General features: G+C 39.5%; 1 pseudogene; it reads right to left on the minus strand.

The window, feature by feature from the left end:
* Positions 1-2,246: 2,246 nt before the first annotated feature.
* Positions 2,247-3,256, minus strand: LOC147421390 (uncharacterized; annotated as a pseudogene).
* Between the last annotated feature and the right edge of the window lie 15,292 nt (positions 3,257-18,548).

The following is an 18,548-nucleotide window of genomic DNA, read 5'->3' on the forward strand; positions in this document are numbered from 1 at the left end:
AGCTTGATATGTTATCAAAAGAACAAGAATCTGAAAATCTTGACCTTGCAATAGTTAGATCAAATACCAATGTCTCTGAAAGCCTTAGTAATCATGTGGAACACTTGTACCTGTACCTCTTCTATCGACCTTTCCTCTCTATGAATGTGAGTATGTTCTATTGATCGATGTTCAAAGAGCTTTCAATCTTAGAGAAGATGAAATACTTGCTATTCTTGCTCAAAGATGGAATTCCAATGTGGGTACTAATGATGATCCAATGAAGAACCTACATTACAACCACTTGAAACATGTTTTTACTTAGCAATAACTCTTAGAATATGTTTTGATAAGGCTGTGGAATATTGTGAACCTACTCAAGAAGAGTTTCTCTTAGCAAAAAAAACTATTAAGGACCCTCACTTTCCAAATGAAAAATACAATGATGCAAAGACAAGTACATTCCAAGATACTATTCCAATTGTAGAAGAGCCATTGAACCATGAGAAGATTGAAGGGTCCATCAACATTTGGAATGAAAAACAACTAATCCACGATGAAAACATTAGTATAAGTAATTTTTACCTATTTTGTGGTCTTTTTTTTTTAGCTATTTGTCCCATCTTAATTTCAAATGTTTTGTGAAGTTACAAGTGCACAAAGATGACTTTTTGAAGAGACTAGGAGGATCAAGGGCACCTAGCGTCAGTAGAGATGTAGATTTCAAATTTTCTATAGGAAAAATAGCCATTCCATATCCTTTTATATTCCATTCAAAGTATTATGTGAATGCATAAATATCAATTTTTTCTTTGAGACATTGTCAAGATATTTGGGTGGCTATAAAGTTCACGCAAATAGTAACAAAGTCATTCTTCTTGAAAGGAATACTACAATCAATATTTTTGGGTATGCTCATGGTCTCCAAGTATCCTTAGCTAGACATTATCTAGCATACACAGGATATGCGCTTTCCATTGAAGAAAAAGATCCAAGAAGGTTGACACCTGGTGGTAAAACAAATTTGCTATGACATTGTGAGTTTGAAGATTTAAAGACCAACAAAATACATTAAAGGATGCTTTGGAAGAAGATGAAGACATGAAAGTACTTGAAAAGCAATAAGTAAATGTATATAGCATATGTACATATGTGTGTACTCTTCATTTTTCTGTTATAGCTGACCGTTAAGAGCCCAAACTTTGCAATCTTTGCTAATAGTTGATCTCCATGAATCTAAATTCTATTGCACATTGGAATCCTTCTAACGTTGTCTTCTTTGAATTTGCTAAGATATTTTGATTGCATGTGCTTTTTTTCTTTCTTGTAATACTGTGTTTCTTTGTTTTTTAAGAATAATGCTTCTATAAAACCAATAGAAAAACTCTTCATAATTGTTGGCCCTGTTGTTGTCTCTAATGGTTCCACCACCATGTCATGCATGGCAAAAATAAGCTCCCCGTGCTTGGATAATGTGACTTTTCCATTCCTTGTGTGCTCCATATTGCAGGACATCCATATGTTTTTGCAAACCATGGAATATGATTGTATAAAAATATGTTGTAAATTAGTAGGACATCAGATCAAGACACATAAATTGCATCAACATTAACAATAGGCATGTAGTTTGTGTGTTTCTATCAAAATAAAATAAAATATAAAAACATACCATGTAATGTGCTATGTTTCGAGATGACCAAGGCTCTTGCATGCTCTTGCCACAAGCTTGGAGTGCAAGCCTCAACGTCAAGTTGTCCTCTTGAGTCCATGTTTTCTTGTCAAATATACAAAAAAATTCATCCAAACATATCCATACCTCTTATTTATGATTCCTAGCTTCTCTTGTATCAACATTATCTTTCATTGCATTATGAAACAGCTTCTATAGGTTAAATCTAATTGTGGAGGCTGGCAATTTATCATGGTTTGATAGAGATCTTTGTGCTTTAACACCACCAATTGCTGGTTTTGTTGGAACTTCATGTGATGATGTTGATCTCTTAGAGAATTTTGTGATTTTGACATGAACTCCATGAAATCCTATGCTAGAAAGGACTTCTTTGATTTTTTGAATGCCCTCTTTTGATGCCTTCTCTCAGGTTTAAGCTTCCATGAAAATTGGATGTACAAGTAAATTATTCTCTCTAAAAATCTTCACAAGGCATGTAATATACAAATATGTACATGTGATAGCGAAATATTCAATATAGGTTTCAATTTTGGGTCTTGAAAATCCCTTGTAGGTTTTTCTAATTGGCTTTGATGATTTAAATAATCCGTTGGTTGCATACAAAGTAAACAAGGAGATTTCTAAAGGACCCATTCGAGATGTTATAAATGAATTTCAATGTTTTTAGATCACTTGTCATGTGCCATTCAAGAAAAACTATCACATCCTTCACATGTAAAAGTTCTCCTCCTGTTTGTTTTTTAATAATTGATGGTATTTGAGTTTGATAAAATCCCCAATATAAAATATCATGATCTTCCTTATCAACCTGTAGTAATCATTATTCATAGTTATTGAGGTCTCAAATGTGTGATACAAAAAGAAAATTTCAAATAATCCAAGCCTTTTTTTTTAAATGTTCAATATTTTACCTCAAGTAATCCAAGCCACCAAATATGATTTTTTGACTGCACATTAAAATCCTTCTCTTTCTCTTTATTTGTATTACCATTTGTATTTCTAGAAAATTGTTTTGTAAGTTCTCGATTCATGAGCGTGATTGTCACCCACTGAGTCTTTTTGTGCTTCAACATTTCACATTTGTCAAGATTGATTTATGTCTACTTACTTCGGAGTTGTTTGATAGAAATGGAGCCATTTGCTATTGAAGATTCTCTAAATAAAAAAATATGTTGTTGAGCTTGTTGAAGTGCACCACTCTCTTGTTTGCAAAAAAGTCTCCTTCAATGTGTAGGAGAGGACCCAAAAAATTTGCAACTTTTAAGTTAAGAATTCTTCTTGACTTTTTCAGTCTAGCAGGGGTAGGCAATATAGATGAAGAGATTTTCTTATCTTTGAGTATACCTTTCACCTCTTTAAAATTTTTTGTGGATCTCATTATCCTTATACCACTATCACCAATGATCTTTTGAACTTTTAAAGTACTCACCTTTGTGCTTCATTAATGAGCTCATGGATAGTATTTTGTTTCACCTTCTTGAATTTGGAAGATCCAATAAGTTCCATAGAAATAGAGGGTTAGATTAAAAAAGAATAAGAGTCCTTTGCCATGGCTTGATCAAGGTTTTGTTTTCTAGGATGCATCATATCTCTACAAAGTGAAAAAAAGAACATGAAGCATGCTATTTAAGAAAAACAAAGAAACTTTTCAAACATTTTGTTGAAGCTTGTAAAAGAAATAATGCAAGAGAATTATAACTTACTTTATGGCTTGAATTCTTCTTTCAATATTCAAAATTGTTTGACATATTTGTCTCAAGCCAAGAGGAGTATTCTTAATACGAGATTTTTACAAATCTTTTTCTAGATCAGATATAGTCTCAGTTAAGAAATTGACTTTTTGATTGCTCAAGGGATGATTTTGATTCAAAATAGCATTTTCTTCAATCAACCTCTGATTTAAATAAATTACTTGCTTTGATATCCGCAATGAATGGCAACAATAGTCATAAATACACTTTGCTCCATCTCCAGCAAATTGTAAAAAAGATGTAGGATTTCTAAAATTAGGAGTTGAAAATGTGCAAGGATCTATCAGATATATACTCCCATCACAACATAAATCTAAATTTTGATGACCCAAACATCTTAGTTGGTGTTTTTGATCAGATGTAAGATTATGGGCTCTGTGTCTTTTTTGTAAAGGCTCTTATTCTTCATCTATTTCAATATGAAGATTATACTTATGTTTGCGTTGAGAACTAGATGAAACACCCTCAGAAAAATTTTTCATTGTACAAATAGAGAAGGAAGATAAGATTTGGCAACCAAATTGCTATAAAAGCTTAAGTTTAACTTTTCATTTGTTGCCATTTTAAGCCTTTGAGTTTTGTTACATGAAATTTATTTTTACCTCCATGAAGCTTGAAGCAATCATGCATTAGGAAAAATATGAACCCTCTAGGGGCCCTTTGGGATTAAGGTTAATTAGAGGCCAGCCAATAGGAAGAGGGTGGTGGACACACTCTATACCCTCAAAAAAGTAGGGGGACAAGGTAGCCTTACACCTCTTAATGGCCTCTTACCTAGTGAGAAGGTAAGGGAGGTGGCTAGGGGAAAGGGAGGGGGGGGGGGGGGGGGGGGGGACCACTTTGACCTTTTTTCCCCCACTTTTTGGCCCGGATTTAAAAATACACTAAAAATTTCAAAATTTCAAAAAAATTCAAATTTCAAGTTTTCCCTCCTTAAAAGGTCCCCTAACCTATTTCATGATAAAAAAAATAATTTTGACCTCCAAAAGTCAAAAACGTGCACTAAAAAATTCTAAAAAATTAAATTTTTTCAAAAAATTTCAAAACATCATTTTTCACCCTCCAAAGTCTTTCCAAACCTATTCTATAGCTAAAAGTGATTTTCTCTCTCTACAAACCCTTTTCCAAGCTCTCCATGGCTGCAACAACCACATGCACCCCCTATAGTCCAACATTATCTCTCTACTAACTTTCTCCCATCTCCATTGTATCACCAAGCAAGCTTCTTCCCCATCTCTTCCCCTTGCCCACCACATAGTTCCACACCAAGCTAGCTCCTCTCCCTTCTCTCACCTCCATTACAGTATGAAACAAGATTCTCCTCCTTCTACTTTCATTCACTCGCACTACATGGAAACCTCTACTCCCGAAGGTGGAAAAAGCATCAACTCACATGACTTGCATACCACAAGAACAGAAGGTGTGAATAGTGCATGGGCATTGCAAGGATTCATCTCCAACATAAAGATAGAATGGTGAGAAAACTACCCTTATAGCTTACATTCAGAGCTTAAGATCATCTCCATCTTTAAGTTTATCATGCTGGAGGGAATTAACCTCTTTATGGCTTTCAATGTTTAGGCTTCACATCTCATAACATTGGGTGGTGCTATTTTGTTGATGGCTTTGGTGCGCCATCTATAGTTTTGTAGCATGTGATTGAGTCTCACAATGTAAGTAAGTTGTGTTATCTATGGAGAGTTATCAAAGATTTTTCTTATAATTTATTCTTTGTATAGTTGTCATTTGATTATTAGAATGATATCATTTTGTACTTTATAACTTTGTGCTCACATATTCTGTTGTTTACTTACAGAGTCAACTTGTTTTGAGAGGACATGAGCAAGCAACCATGTGCAGAGATGGAAATCACCCTATTTTTGTTCCGTGAGGAACCTTTCACTACCGTGTTAAAATATTTTGATAAGAATAGTAGGATTTTTGTAGAATCTTGAACCAATAGGTACTCTCTAGGAGCTCTTAGAAAAGCCATCCCTATAGTACTACTATCTTCCCTAGTGTCATAGACACACAAATACTCGTGTATATGAATCTCTAGATGAGAAAGACAAATACTTGTAAGAGAAGCTTAACAGCAACAACATTGTCTCCATTTGTAATTATTTTTATGAGGCTGGATTCCTCTATAAATGCAATATAAATATTTCTTTTTGTTAAATGGTGTCACACTGAGTGAGAGTATTTTATTTAGATTACTGGAGTTTCATACAGATTTGAGAAATATTGTTGATTTTTTTGGATATTCTGATTTGTCTGTAAGATGTTTGAAGTTTCAAGTCTTAATCATTCCACCATGAAGAAATTCATGCAATATTTTGATTTCAGTTTAATCACTAATGGTTATTCTTATTAAGTGGATCATAACCTTTGTCAAGATGTCCTCATTTAGGGATGTTGAATATATATCAATAGCAACATTTCAAAAGTTGAGAAAGCTAAATTCTTGCTTTCCAAAATGTTATTGTTTCCATACTACTCCTATGCCAAGCTTGACTTAGAGAAATGACAACTTGAGATGGAGGTGTAGATATATAGGGGTGAATTATTATTGATTCTTGTTTCATCATATATATTATAAAGCCTTTGAGTTTCCACCTTTTTGAGTAGTGTTGACAAGTTTTTGGTATCAAACCTTCTTAAATATCCCTATTCATTCGCTATTGGTAGCTATTTATTTGGTATTGTTAAAGATCATACCAATATCTATCACCTTGTGAACTTAATTGTTGAATTGCGGATTTGATTTTTACTATGTAGCTCATTTGGATAGAGAAAGTGTAAACATAAATTATAGATATATGCATTGTTAACATAGAAGATATGTATCACTCGAACCTATATAACTGCTAATCAAGAAACCTTTGGTCGGATACTATAACAATAGGGGTCACATGTGGTTTTAAATACCAAAGAAATGGCTTAACCAAAACATTTCCAAGAACATGAGGTGAACACAAGGAAGTAAAAATTGGCTCCTTGTTTGGTTGATTTCTAGTGCTAAATGTTCTGAGTGCACAAAATTTGTGAGGCCTTTGACCTTACGAGTTCACTAAAGTATATGTAACATAGCACATGTGTTCAACAGAAGGGAATTTATATTCTTGTAAAGTTACAGAAACATGTGTAGGTAAGGCCTATAAGGGCTATTTTCAATCCATTGTGGTGAACGGACATGATAGAGGAAAATTTGACATAGTGAATACTCCGGACATCAAACACTACATCTCTATCTCATGACCATACATTAAAACAAAGCTCCTATTTGTCATTTTGAAGCCCCAGAGACCCTCAACAAGAGGGACCACAACGGCGCGTAGAATGCCCATCCAGGCACAAATAGGGACCAAGATATTTCCAAGAACAGGGGATGGACACAGGGAAGTAAAAAATGGTTGATAAGCATGATACAAGGTTTAGGTATCTGCCATTTGGGGGGGGGGAGGGGTTGCTATGAACACATTAAACTGCCCAGTTCTATCTCATGGACATGCATTAAAAAAAGCTTGTACTTGTCATTTTAGGGGCCTAGGGACCCTCAACAAGAGGGGCCACAAGGGCGCGCAAACTGGCCATCCAAAAATTCTGGATGGCCAGTTTGCGCGCCCTTGTGGCCCCTCTTGTTGAGGGTCCCTGGGCCCCTAAAATGACAAGTACAAGCATTTTGGATGGCCAGTTTGCGCGCCCTTGTGGCCCCTCTTGTTGAGGGTCCTTGGGCCCCTAAAATGACAAGTACAAGCTTTTTTTAATGCATGGCATGATACAATGTTTAGCTATTTGCCATTGTGTGTGGGGGGGGGGGGGGGGGGGGGGGGGGGGAGTTTGCTATGAATACATCAATTTGCCCAACTCTATCTCATGGCTATGCATCAAAATTTTTGGATGGCTGATTTGCGCGCCCTTGTGGCCAAATTTTGGATGGCTGATTTGTGCGCCCTTGTGGCCCCTCATGTTGAGGGTCCCTGGGGCCCTAAAATGACAAGTACAAGATTTATTTTTATGCATAGCATGATACAATGTTTGGCTATTTGCCATTGTGGGGGGAGGGGGAGTTTGCTATGAATACATCAATTTGCCCAATTCTATCTCATGGCTATGCATCAAAAAAAGCCTGTACTTGTCATTTTAGGGCCCCAGGGACCCTCAACATGAGGGGCCACAAGGGCGCGAACATTTCTTACTTTTTCCTTAATCTACGGGCTCGAACGGACATTAAAACCATGGAATCTGAAAATACTCAGAGAACCAATGTTTTTTATTGTGTTAAGGACTGCATTTCCTACATACAAAACTTTCTCAAAATCTCACCCAAACACCTTCAAAAGTGGCTTCCAAGGAGTGCCCTCGATCAAAAATTGAAACTGAAGGAAAACAATCAGAATGAACTTCTAGACTGTGTACAAACTTTAAAATAACCAAAATTTCCTTTAAAAAAAAGTTATTGCTAAAAATTTGAAAATAGACCACCCTTAGACTTCCCACAATGATAGAAATCAAAAGGTTCAAGGAGAGGTCTGGTGTCACAAGTGCATGGTAGGAATCTAATCGAGGCTTATTCCGTCAAGATCTCTTATACTTTATTATGTCTTCTCATGTACAATCTTACCAAACAAAAACAAACTTACACTTTAAATGACTACAAATTTTATTTAACTTATCAAACAATCTAAAATATGGTAGACCTAGAGTGCTCTTACACATCAACAAACAAAAAAGTCCAAATTTCTTCTCATTAACTTTGATAAACATACATCTGTGAACACTTTACAAGGAGTAGTGTGGTCATAGTTCTTACATCCATTCCACGACATGGTATGCTCCTGGGGTGACCTATCACATAAAAATATCTTTGGTAGGAGTTCCCTCATGTTAAGAAAGAGTGTGTTGCTTCTGATGAAAAGATTTTGCATTGTCCTACTAGGGATCTCTTCATGTCAGCATAATGATTTTTGGTGTAGTGGGAGCCACATTGCCGCTGAGGAGAGCTTTGTGCCACTGTAAAAGCTTCATGTTATGCCAGTTCCTTGAGCCGTTCTTGCAAACAACGCCACTCAACTAGCATAGCAAGAGGTCACCTTGTAACAAAAACATGTATGAATTCAACATTTGCAAGCTATATAATGAAGACACTTGTTAAGTATATGTTGTACAAATTTGCAAGTACTTCTATCTAGCTGGGAATAAACAATATAAAAATATACATTAGGATGAGACTACCACCCCTAATAAGCATGGATTTGAAGCACCTACCTGCAAGATGTAACAAAGAAGACTGTTTTAGAGGAAAAGTGGTGACACTTGGCCTCTCTAACCTGCAACCTTTCACTATTTGTGCATAAAAGCAACCTTTGTGCCAAGCACTACAAAACAAGTAGAGGCAACACCTTAGACTTCAAAGTTTATGATAAGAAGAACACAATCAAAAGTAAGAAGTATATTGTTACCTTGCATAAAGGGGTGTTTTATTCAAATATGTGATGGTATTGGCAAGATATTGAAGAATCGTCAACATTCATCTCACCGATGCTACGACGTTCCTGGGATGACCTCTGCTCACCCTCACGTGCGGCCTTCGATGCAAACGTTGCGAACAAGCAAATATGTATGCATACGATTTGTGATGTCCTTGAGCACCATGGTAGCTGTTGCATGAGGAAGCAAAGGATGAAAAGAGAGAGGGGGGAGGGAGAGAGAGGAACATGGGAGAAGACAAGGGGGTAGTGGGGGGGGGGGGAGAGAGAGAGAGAGAGAGAGAGAGAGAGAGAGAGAGAGAGAGAGAGTGGAGAAGGAGGAGAGAAGGGGGCAGGGAGGGAGAGGGAGGAACATGGGAGGAGAGAAGGGGACAGTGGGAGAGAGGGAGAGAGGGGAGGAGGAGGAGAGAAGGGGCAGGGAGGGAGAGGAGAGGGAGAAAGGAGGGAGGAGGAAGAGAGAAGAAAGGTTTTTTTTTTTTTGAAAAATTGGACTTTTAGTGCTTGTAAGCTTAAAAAAATGTCAAAAAATACTTTTTTGATATGGATATATGTTGGGGGGGAGTTTTAAGTCAAAAATAAGTAAAAATAACTTTTTTTTAAAAAAGTCAAATTTTGGCTCTTAGTGATCCACGTTTTTGATGATGTGGCCACACCTCTTTACTCCCTTCACTTTCAAAAAGCTAGAGAGAGAAGGTGACCTCTTAGGTCCACATCCTACATGTGTCTAAAAAAAGGCTAGAAAAGCCTACTCAAAACTAGCTTCTTGAATGCCCTTGTTCCCTTAACCCTACACACCATTAGCCTTAATCCCTAAAAATTAGGATTTCTTACAAGGCCCATGCAAGGTTCATATTTCTCCTAATGGACATGATATATATCATTATTATTTTGACAAAAAACTCTCACAAAGATACATGTCTTGAGATATATTTTGATCTACAAATGTTTCTTTACCTAGTTTTGATTTGAATCAAAATCTTTCTTCAAAAAGACGTTTAATTTAAGTGTTTGGCTGAGCTGGATATTCTTAGAGGGCCCAAAAGAGACCCCAAAAATACCCTAGTATAGATAATCTAGGTGTTGGCCCAGTCTTTAGACTTTCTGAATGCTCTAGCACACGCCAAAAAATACCTCTTTCCCTTTCGTGAAGGTAAATGGTCTACATTTCTCATCAACATACTTTTTATACCGATTTGTGCTTGTCAAACATTTTGATGAGCCAATCACACCATTTCCATATGGTCCTAGAGGAAATCCTTGACCTACTAAAGCTTTTCAGTTGCCAATCCCATTGTAACTAGTGACGTAGGTTGATAACCAATTATCAGATTAAAACCACTCATCCCATGCTCAACACTATTGGAAGAAATCTCCAACATTAGGAAGAATATGAACTCCAAAAGGGCCCTTTATCTTAAGGGTTGATTAAGCATGGACCAATAGGAAGAGGGTGGTGGCAACAACTATACCCTCTCAAAAGGTAGGATAGTAGGGGCCTAGGGGCCTATTTGTTCCCCTCATTATAGTTTTGTCCCCTAGAAAGAGAGAGAAAGGGAAAAGGGAGGGGGGGGGGGGGGGGGGGGGGGGGGGGGGGGGGGTGCTTCCTCCATTTTCATGGGCGTCCATAAAGTAACCTTAAAATTTTCAAAAAAAAATGAAAATCTCTAAATCTCACTTTTTACTCTCCAAAAGCTCTCCTAATCAAATACATGGTCAAAAAACCTATTTTCTTTGACCAAAATCTGCATTTCTCAACAGTACCCTCTATTTTATCTCTTCTCTCTTCTCTCTCCCCTTCTCCCCCTCCCTCTAAGATTTCCATAGCTGCAACACATAAGGAAGTTTTCCATAGCTGCACCACTTGTCGCTCCCTTTCATCCACACCATCCCTTTGAACTACCTCTTATCTCCTTGCTACCCATTGAACCACTTCTACCCCTCCCTCTTAGCTTTCCATAGTTGCAGCCACAAATAGAATCCTTCCATAGCTACACCACTTGTCTCCCCCTTTCATCTACACCATCCATTTGAACTACTTCTTCTCACCTTGTTCCCGATTCAACCACTTGTCCTCCTCACTTTTTTCTGAAGCAATAGGCCTCTCTCTCTAACACCACAACTCTTCTTCTTCCGGTGCTACCATGTCAACCCCCTCCACTTCAAGGAAGCCCAAGAATGAGATAGAGGCGGTTTACTTGCATAACACTACGGATTTTGATAGGGAATGCATGCCACAAGTGTTTTTTAAAGGATTTTGGGTCTTCATGCAACTTGTAGCTATCGGGCCTTGTCGAGTTCAAAATCGTGGCAACCTTGACAAACATTGGAAGGGGAGACCTATTGATTTCAAGAACCATAGAGTCAATGGCATAGTGGCCATTGTTCAACACATTTACTCTTTTCATTCCATGCTCTTGAGGAATGGAAGCTCAAGAGATTTCCAAATAGATTGTAAGTCATAAAACATTGTTGGTTGTGGATTCTAAACACTTGTTGTTTGTTTTTGACTTAATAGTTTTTGGTGTTGTCATAGATATATTCCCATCCGACTTTGTTGAGGAACAACCAATCAAGAGTCTCACACGAACCTTCAACGCTCTTCATGCCAACATTGGTGTTATAATGCTTCCCAACTCTCCACCTTCAATTCTACTGCAACACAAAATCTTCTTCTACTCACACACGTATGTAGTGTTAGCCACAAAGGATGGATATGGTAAGATCATTGTTGTTGACGACAAACCTTCATTAATGAGCATGGAATGGCCACAACCTGAGCGTGGTCACTCTTCTCAATGAAGGAGAAGATGCTTTCTAATATTTTCTCCTCATTAAAATTTGGGAAGGCTTCTAGGTCATTAAGGCTCAGTTGGTGCTGCCCTGTGCTTGTTTTTGTACACTTGTTCATGACATTGCCATTCAGTGTCACACCTACTATGTTTTTTAGCAAGAATGATATGCATGAAGCACTAAAATTGGTACTTGGAGATAATTGGGAAATGGTTGAGAGAGTGCACCAAGGAGATAAATACAGGTGTAAGGTGGGGGATGTAGGTATCAGGATACATTTTTTGAAAGTGCCCACTACTTTGTACTTATGTTTCCACTATGCGTGTTGGATGTGTAAGAGAGGAAAGTGGATATCCTTACAATCCAGTGTTGCTGATTTTGTGACATTTGACATGCCCATTACTTTGTCAAATGGTGTTTTTGAGATTGTGAAAGTTAGTGAACAATGGACTCTCACCAACATACAGGAACACTTGATTATCTTGGGCTACGAAAATATCAAAGATGCTTACTTTCGTCTCAATTGGCAAAAGATCAGTTCAATTTTTATGTTGTCTACATGTGCCAATTTTTAGTCTTATTTAAAAGTATTTTTTATGTTTTAGACGGGTAGGCAGATGAAGGCATCCATGAAAGTGCAAGAGGAGTGGACGGATGGCAGCGCACTGTCTTTAAGTTGTCTGGACCATTTGAGTGCTCAGGTGCCTCATGAGGTGTGAACAAGAGTGGCCAACGTCAGAGAGAGCCCAGGAGCCACCAAGCCAAGCCAAGGAGCCCAAGTTCCCTACTTGATACAAAGGGAAAGTGTCCTCCCTTGGGCCTTATTCTCTCCCCTTTGCACTTTCTCCACTCCATGTGGGATTATACCTTTTCCACATGGCACACCCTCCCCATTCTCTCCCAACTTCCCATACATCCAAGTTAATTTCCAGCTTTACCTCTTCACTGAGTAATATTCTTGGGGGCATAGTGCATGACTCCGGCCATCAAATGTGATGCCGTAAAGCACGGTTTGGAGCCCACAACTTCGACTATTTCCAAAAATCTTCATATTCATCATTTATAATTAAAATCATCATGTTGCCCTAGTTTCCCTTCTTTGCATGCATCTACAACCGCTTTCTAAGTAGAGACCACCCACTTTTAATACACGTAACACATGACGTATGAGTCCGATTTACAGACTGTAAAGCATGGAAAAAAACTCATTTAAAACCACCTTTTGAACACTTAACTAGCTCAAAACTCCAGTAAGAAAACCCAAAGAAATCAAGACTTTCTACATGAGTTTTTACAAAGTCATTGCCGAGCTTCGAAACACTATGTACACATATATACAAGAGGCTAGTGGGCAAGCTTTTTGGCATGACTTAGTAACTTTAGGCTCATCCAAAAAATTCTTGACATAGCTTGCCAACCCCCCCTTTCCTTCTTGACCATTCACGACAAGCAAAGGTCTCTAGGGTGAACAATTTTTGTAGCTCATCCCCTGAAATCTCACACACCACCAATCTCTTTCTTTTCTCTATCCAACAGTAGGAATGACACTTCACCCTCATCACTAGAGCTAGAAGCAAAATTGCTATATGAATTGTTAGAGCTTTCTTCACTATTAACTTTAGATTCATCAGTTTCACTCACATCCTCTAATGCCAAAGGTTGTTGGGTGGTCATGCCAAACACCCTCTTGTCACCTTTCTTGCCATACACAGAGATAGTGCCCTTGCCCCAATATTATACATCACCGACACCTCTCAACCAAGGTCGTCCCAAAATGAGAGGGAGAGCTCTCAACCCTTTCGGCATAACATGAAAGTTCACCAAACCTTTGACATTAAAGAATTCAAACTCCAAACTTTCGATCACTCCCAAACACTTTACTTTGGCATGGTTAGGTAGTCAAATCCTGGATCCAAAGCTTCCACTCGTAACTAAACCCAACTTCTCAACACATGACTATGTAATGACACATATCTAGACACCTTTGTGCCACACGCTACCATAGGACATATGTCACGTAACTCTTCCAAAGACAACACTCTAATATGTCCATGCTTCAGCTCTTTCTTAATCGGATTCACTAACGACTTCCACTACCTCTCCAGTTTGGGTACCATATTTGTCAATTATCCAAAGGTACAATTCACTTTCCTCCCCATCAAGTCTTCCTCCAAGCTATAAGCTGCTTGGCCTTCACCCAATGGAAAATTTGCTACTTCAAATTTCCTGTGAGGTCTTCTTTTCCTCTTTATCGTCACATCTTCACCTTCTTTCTCCTTCCCTTTCTTATTATTGGGGCCAGCACCATTTTGTGTTCTTTCTCTCCTTCCCAATGGCATCATATCAGCCTCGTTTTCCTCTACACAAATGATTCCCACATGGCCATCACCATTTGGAGCTTGGGCTTCTTGATGAACTTCATGAGCACCTTGATCCTCTCTTATGTCCAAAGAAAATTCATTGGCCCTATTCGGTAAATTCTGGGGAAGAGGGTACATATCACATCCCACCCTAGGTGGTCGATCGCAAGAAGTAATATTATGTCCAAGCTCTCCACAATTTTAGCATGTAGGAAAGAATCTTCTGCCAGGGTACCCACCACGTCTAGGATTTCCAACATGTGTTGGAGCTTCATATTGTTGAGGGCCCCATTCCGGCTTGCGGTAGAGCACCTCTCCCATAACCACCTCTTCCACGTCCACCTCCACCTTCAAGAACATTAAGCCATACCTCCTGGATCATGGTCATCATATCTTGCATATTCCGTTGTAATTGCTCTGTGTCTTCCCCCCTTTGAATGGGTTGGTGACTCCAGCCTCTGCCTAACTCTCTTCATTGTGGCCACTATCAACCTGCCCATGGGCCGCTCTCCCATACTCATTTAGAATTTGAGCTTTCCACTCTTTCTCCCTGGCAATTATGACCGCTTCTTCAAAAGTGACAGGCCTCTTCAAATCAACTTTGAATTTCAAGCTTTCCTTTAAGTTTGACACAAAGCGGTCCTTCTTCAACATCGCAGGGAGAATCTCATTTCCTAAAGCTTGAGCCCATTTATCCTATGAACGGGTAAATTGCATGACAAAGTCATCAACAATCTGATAAGACTTTTGAGTATACCCTAGGATTTTGTGCCAGACTTCATCAGGTGCTTCAATGTTCCTGTATTGTGCCAAAAAAGCGAGCTTTACACCATTATAATCCAAAATAACCTGTAACATTTAACGGTCTAGTAACTTGTGTGTAGCGGAAAATAGCATAAACATAGTGAGCATTTCATTAGAATAGATTCCTAATGAGAATGAAAAGAGAGCTTGGGTGGAGAGAGCAACAAAAATTATAACACCTAGTTAGATAGCATGAACAATACTTCAAAAGAGAGAGAAATTAAGCAATTGACAACAGTTGAGGACCGGATTTGCATGGAGCCGGTCCCCCCTCCAAAAGGCTTTGTATTATGGTTTCTCCCATCAAGAGAGACATTTTACGATACAATTCTTTGTGTTCCTTCAATACTAGCTAGTGCTATGAAGATGGAAACTTCAAGCACTAAGCACAACACTTATTAAACACAACATCAATTCCCTCACGATCTCGACCCAAGACCTCACACACCTTTAAAAGTGGTGAGAGCTAGCCGGGTATGAGATTAGATTGAGAGGAAGAAGGATTATTCTTACGACACTACAACAAAAAAGGGGGCCTTCGATGCAGGTTTCAACGCCCTCCGTCGAAAAATCCATCAAAATACCCGTCGCTACAAAAACGTCGCAATATGCGTTGATATACGTGTCGAAGGGCACTAGTATCGATGCCTATTTCGACGTGCCTAGCGACGCATATTGCGACGACCATAATAGAAAAAAAAATCTTGGGCAGAGGACAGGCAACGTGGCCCATGCCCAGTGAAAAGATGGACACAACCACAGCCAGACTGCCTTTCCTCTGCCCAAGAAAGCGAGCAGCACCAAAATCAATCGTGCTCCCGCAAAAATTTTGGCAGAGTTCCCTTCGTTTTAACATAAACTTTTAAAAAAAAAACCATATGTATACACCTCCTACATGCTATCCATTTAGGATCTCAAATGAGATTTAAGGCAAATGAAAGAAATAAAATGAACTTTGTGCAAAACCATAACCAAATTAAAACCATAACCATATTGATCAAAACCATAATGATAACCATAAACAAAACAATAACCATAACCATAAACAAAGCAATAACCATAACCATGTTTATACAAGAACAATAACCATAACCATGTCTATACAAGAACAATAACCATAACCATAAAGAAAACAATAACCATAACCATGTTTATACAAGAACAATAACCATAACCATGTCTATACAAAAAAGAGACACAGAAGCGTGTCTGTGTTTCACAAAACATATATATAAAATCCACTGATGACTACGCGTCACAACCTGCACATAGAACACAAAATTAGTATTGATATTACTTCACATATACTTATTTAATTGAATCAACTCACACATATTAACGTCTCACCTCAATCGATCAGCAAGACTCTAAGGCCTCCCAGTCTACAGGCTCTCGTGATGCAGTAAGATCATTCAATACTTCATAAATACCTCTGCGGTATCCATATGTCTCCTCCTGGCGTGTCAGGGCTCGATGCATGGCAAAATTCTGCGTTTATACAAAAATCAAAGTAATTAAGAATACATGATTCATCATGTTTTAAAAAAACACCATAGCTAGGATTGGATTGGAAACTCACAAACTCATAGTAGCGAAAGGTGTCAAAGCCTCCGCTGCCAAGATGAGATGTCCCCCTGGTTATCTGTCATACCTCCATGGCCTGACATTGCTGTCTGAACCGCGTGTTTGCTGTCTGCTCATCCTCCCTGATCTGCTACCACGTCTCGTGTGGGATGCCCGAAGGCTTCGACGAGCCGATCCTGAAAGCCTTCCGAGCTACATCTCGACGATGTTTCACAGTATCCCGTGCAACACCCTTGATCCACCTCCTCGAAAGATCCTTTGAACCCAGAGCAGGCTGATACTCTCTCATGATGTTCTCCACTATATAATTGATTTTGGCGTGATCCTACTCAGGCCAAGGCGTCAGAATGCTAGTCGAAAACTCTAGCCCGCGAGCTGGCGAATCTGTTGTTTTATCTCACTCCCGACTCTATCCATGTCAACAGAACCATCTGCCCGTATAGTATAGAGCTTGGAGGCACTAGGATCGTGTGCCCCCCAAGGTGTTCGAGGTGTGCTAAGAGGTGTTTCAAGAGGTGTGCCTGGGTAGGACGGGGGTCGTGAGCGAGGAGGGGTCGAAGCATCTGTGGACCCTCCTCCACAGCAACCACCACCTCCACCTGATGATTGCCGAGATTGACGAGTGCGCCTGTGCTACGGAGATGAGGACATACCTGCCTCTGCCGTACCCCTAGGTGTCGAAGCGGCCGTAATGGGAGACCTTGCAGGCATCTCCCCCCCATAGGCGTCCCCCCCATAGGTGTCTCCCCCATAGGCGTTCCCCCCAGAGGTGTCCCTCCCATAGGCGTCGGACCCTCGGGTGTGAAGCCCGGAGGCGTAGTACCCGTGCCTCTAGCTACCCAGTATTGAGATGCCTCTGCCATCTAACTGGGCGTCATCCATGTGAAGAAGCCCATAAATGCATTTGCACTCATAGAAGCGGGATCTGGAAACTGGTCTGCCATACTAAAGTCCTGCACAAAGAAAGTAAAAGAAAGCATTAGAACCTTTGTTTAAATTAACTTTAAGCTTAATTTTAAATCAACGTCTTCACACAAACACTTACAGGCCTAGACCTCAACGAGTGAGGCATCATCGATAAGATCTTGCACCGTATCATCATCTATCTCTAATTGCAGACATAACTCTGTCCCAACTCGTTCTTGCAGATTTTCTTCATCCATTGCATCTTCATCTACAAGTATCATATCTTCCTCATCTGCGTCATCCCTCGTATATCTGTTAGCTTCCTCTACCATACCTTCGTCCATCTCATCTAATGTCACAGTAGTATCTGCGTCGTCTGACCGACTTTCCTCTACGAGCTCTTGCCCTTCAAATACTTGTTTATATCTTGGAGCAACCTAAACCACAAACCACCATTGTCGCTCTCGAGGGTCCAGTACAAAGACCACTTGCTCGCAATGTTCGGGGAAAGCAAATGTGTCGCTCGCATCTGTCCAAACCTTTATAGAATCTATTTGCACAATCTTGTTTCCATCTCTGCGTACCATTGCATTGCGACCAGAAGTAATCACCTTGAACCACTTCACATCCAGCAAAAACATCTCAAACCGCCTGAAGCTGACTTTCAAGATATCTGACACCAGACCACAGTAATCCAGGTTGCTAGTGCCCTCATTCGTGTCTCTAGCACTAGCCCTACTCTTTTGCATGAAACTAACCATTACCCCACTGTCAAACATGTTTCTTCTGTTGTGAATTTGTTGTGTTCTGAAATGCTTTCCATGCAACCACAGTGCCATGTATGTATGATACCTCTAGTCACATCCAATAGCCAGCTCTTCCTCTTCTAGAGATATGGGTTCTCCGATCTGTCGAGCTGCTCTCACTGTCTTGTCCAACCATGCCATTGTAGGGAATTCAGGTAGAGGAGTGAGATAGTCTTGCAAGGGTAAGCCTCTAGTCGTTCAACTTTGCCTGAAATCGTGTCCCTCCCTATTGCGTCTCTCTTTCTCTTCTTCGTACCTTTCAAGCCATTTTTGCATCGGCTCTGAATTTAGTATACAAAACTTCATGATCTTTTCTCGCATGGCGTCATTCATTTTCTTCAGCACCCCTTGCCCCTGCGGCTCCTCTCCCACCAATCTTGCATCCTCCT

Source organism: Adiantum capillus-veneris, chromosome 27 (assembly GCF_014529385.1).
Source record: "Adiantum capillus-veneris isolate H3 chromosome 27, ASM1452938v2, whole genome shotgun sequence".
NCBI lineage: Eukaryota > Viridiplantae > Streptophyta > Polypodiopsida > Polypodiales > Pteridaceae > Adiantum > Adiantum capillus-veneris.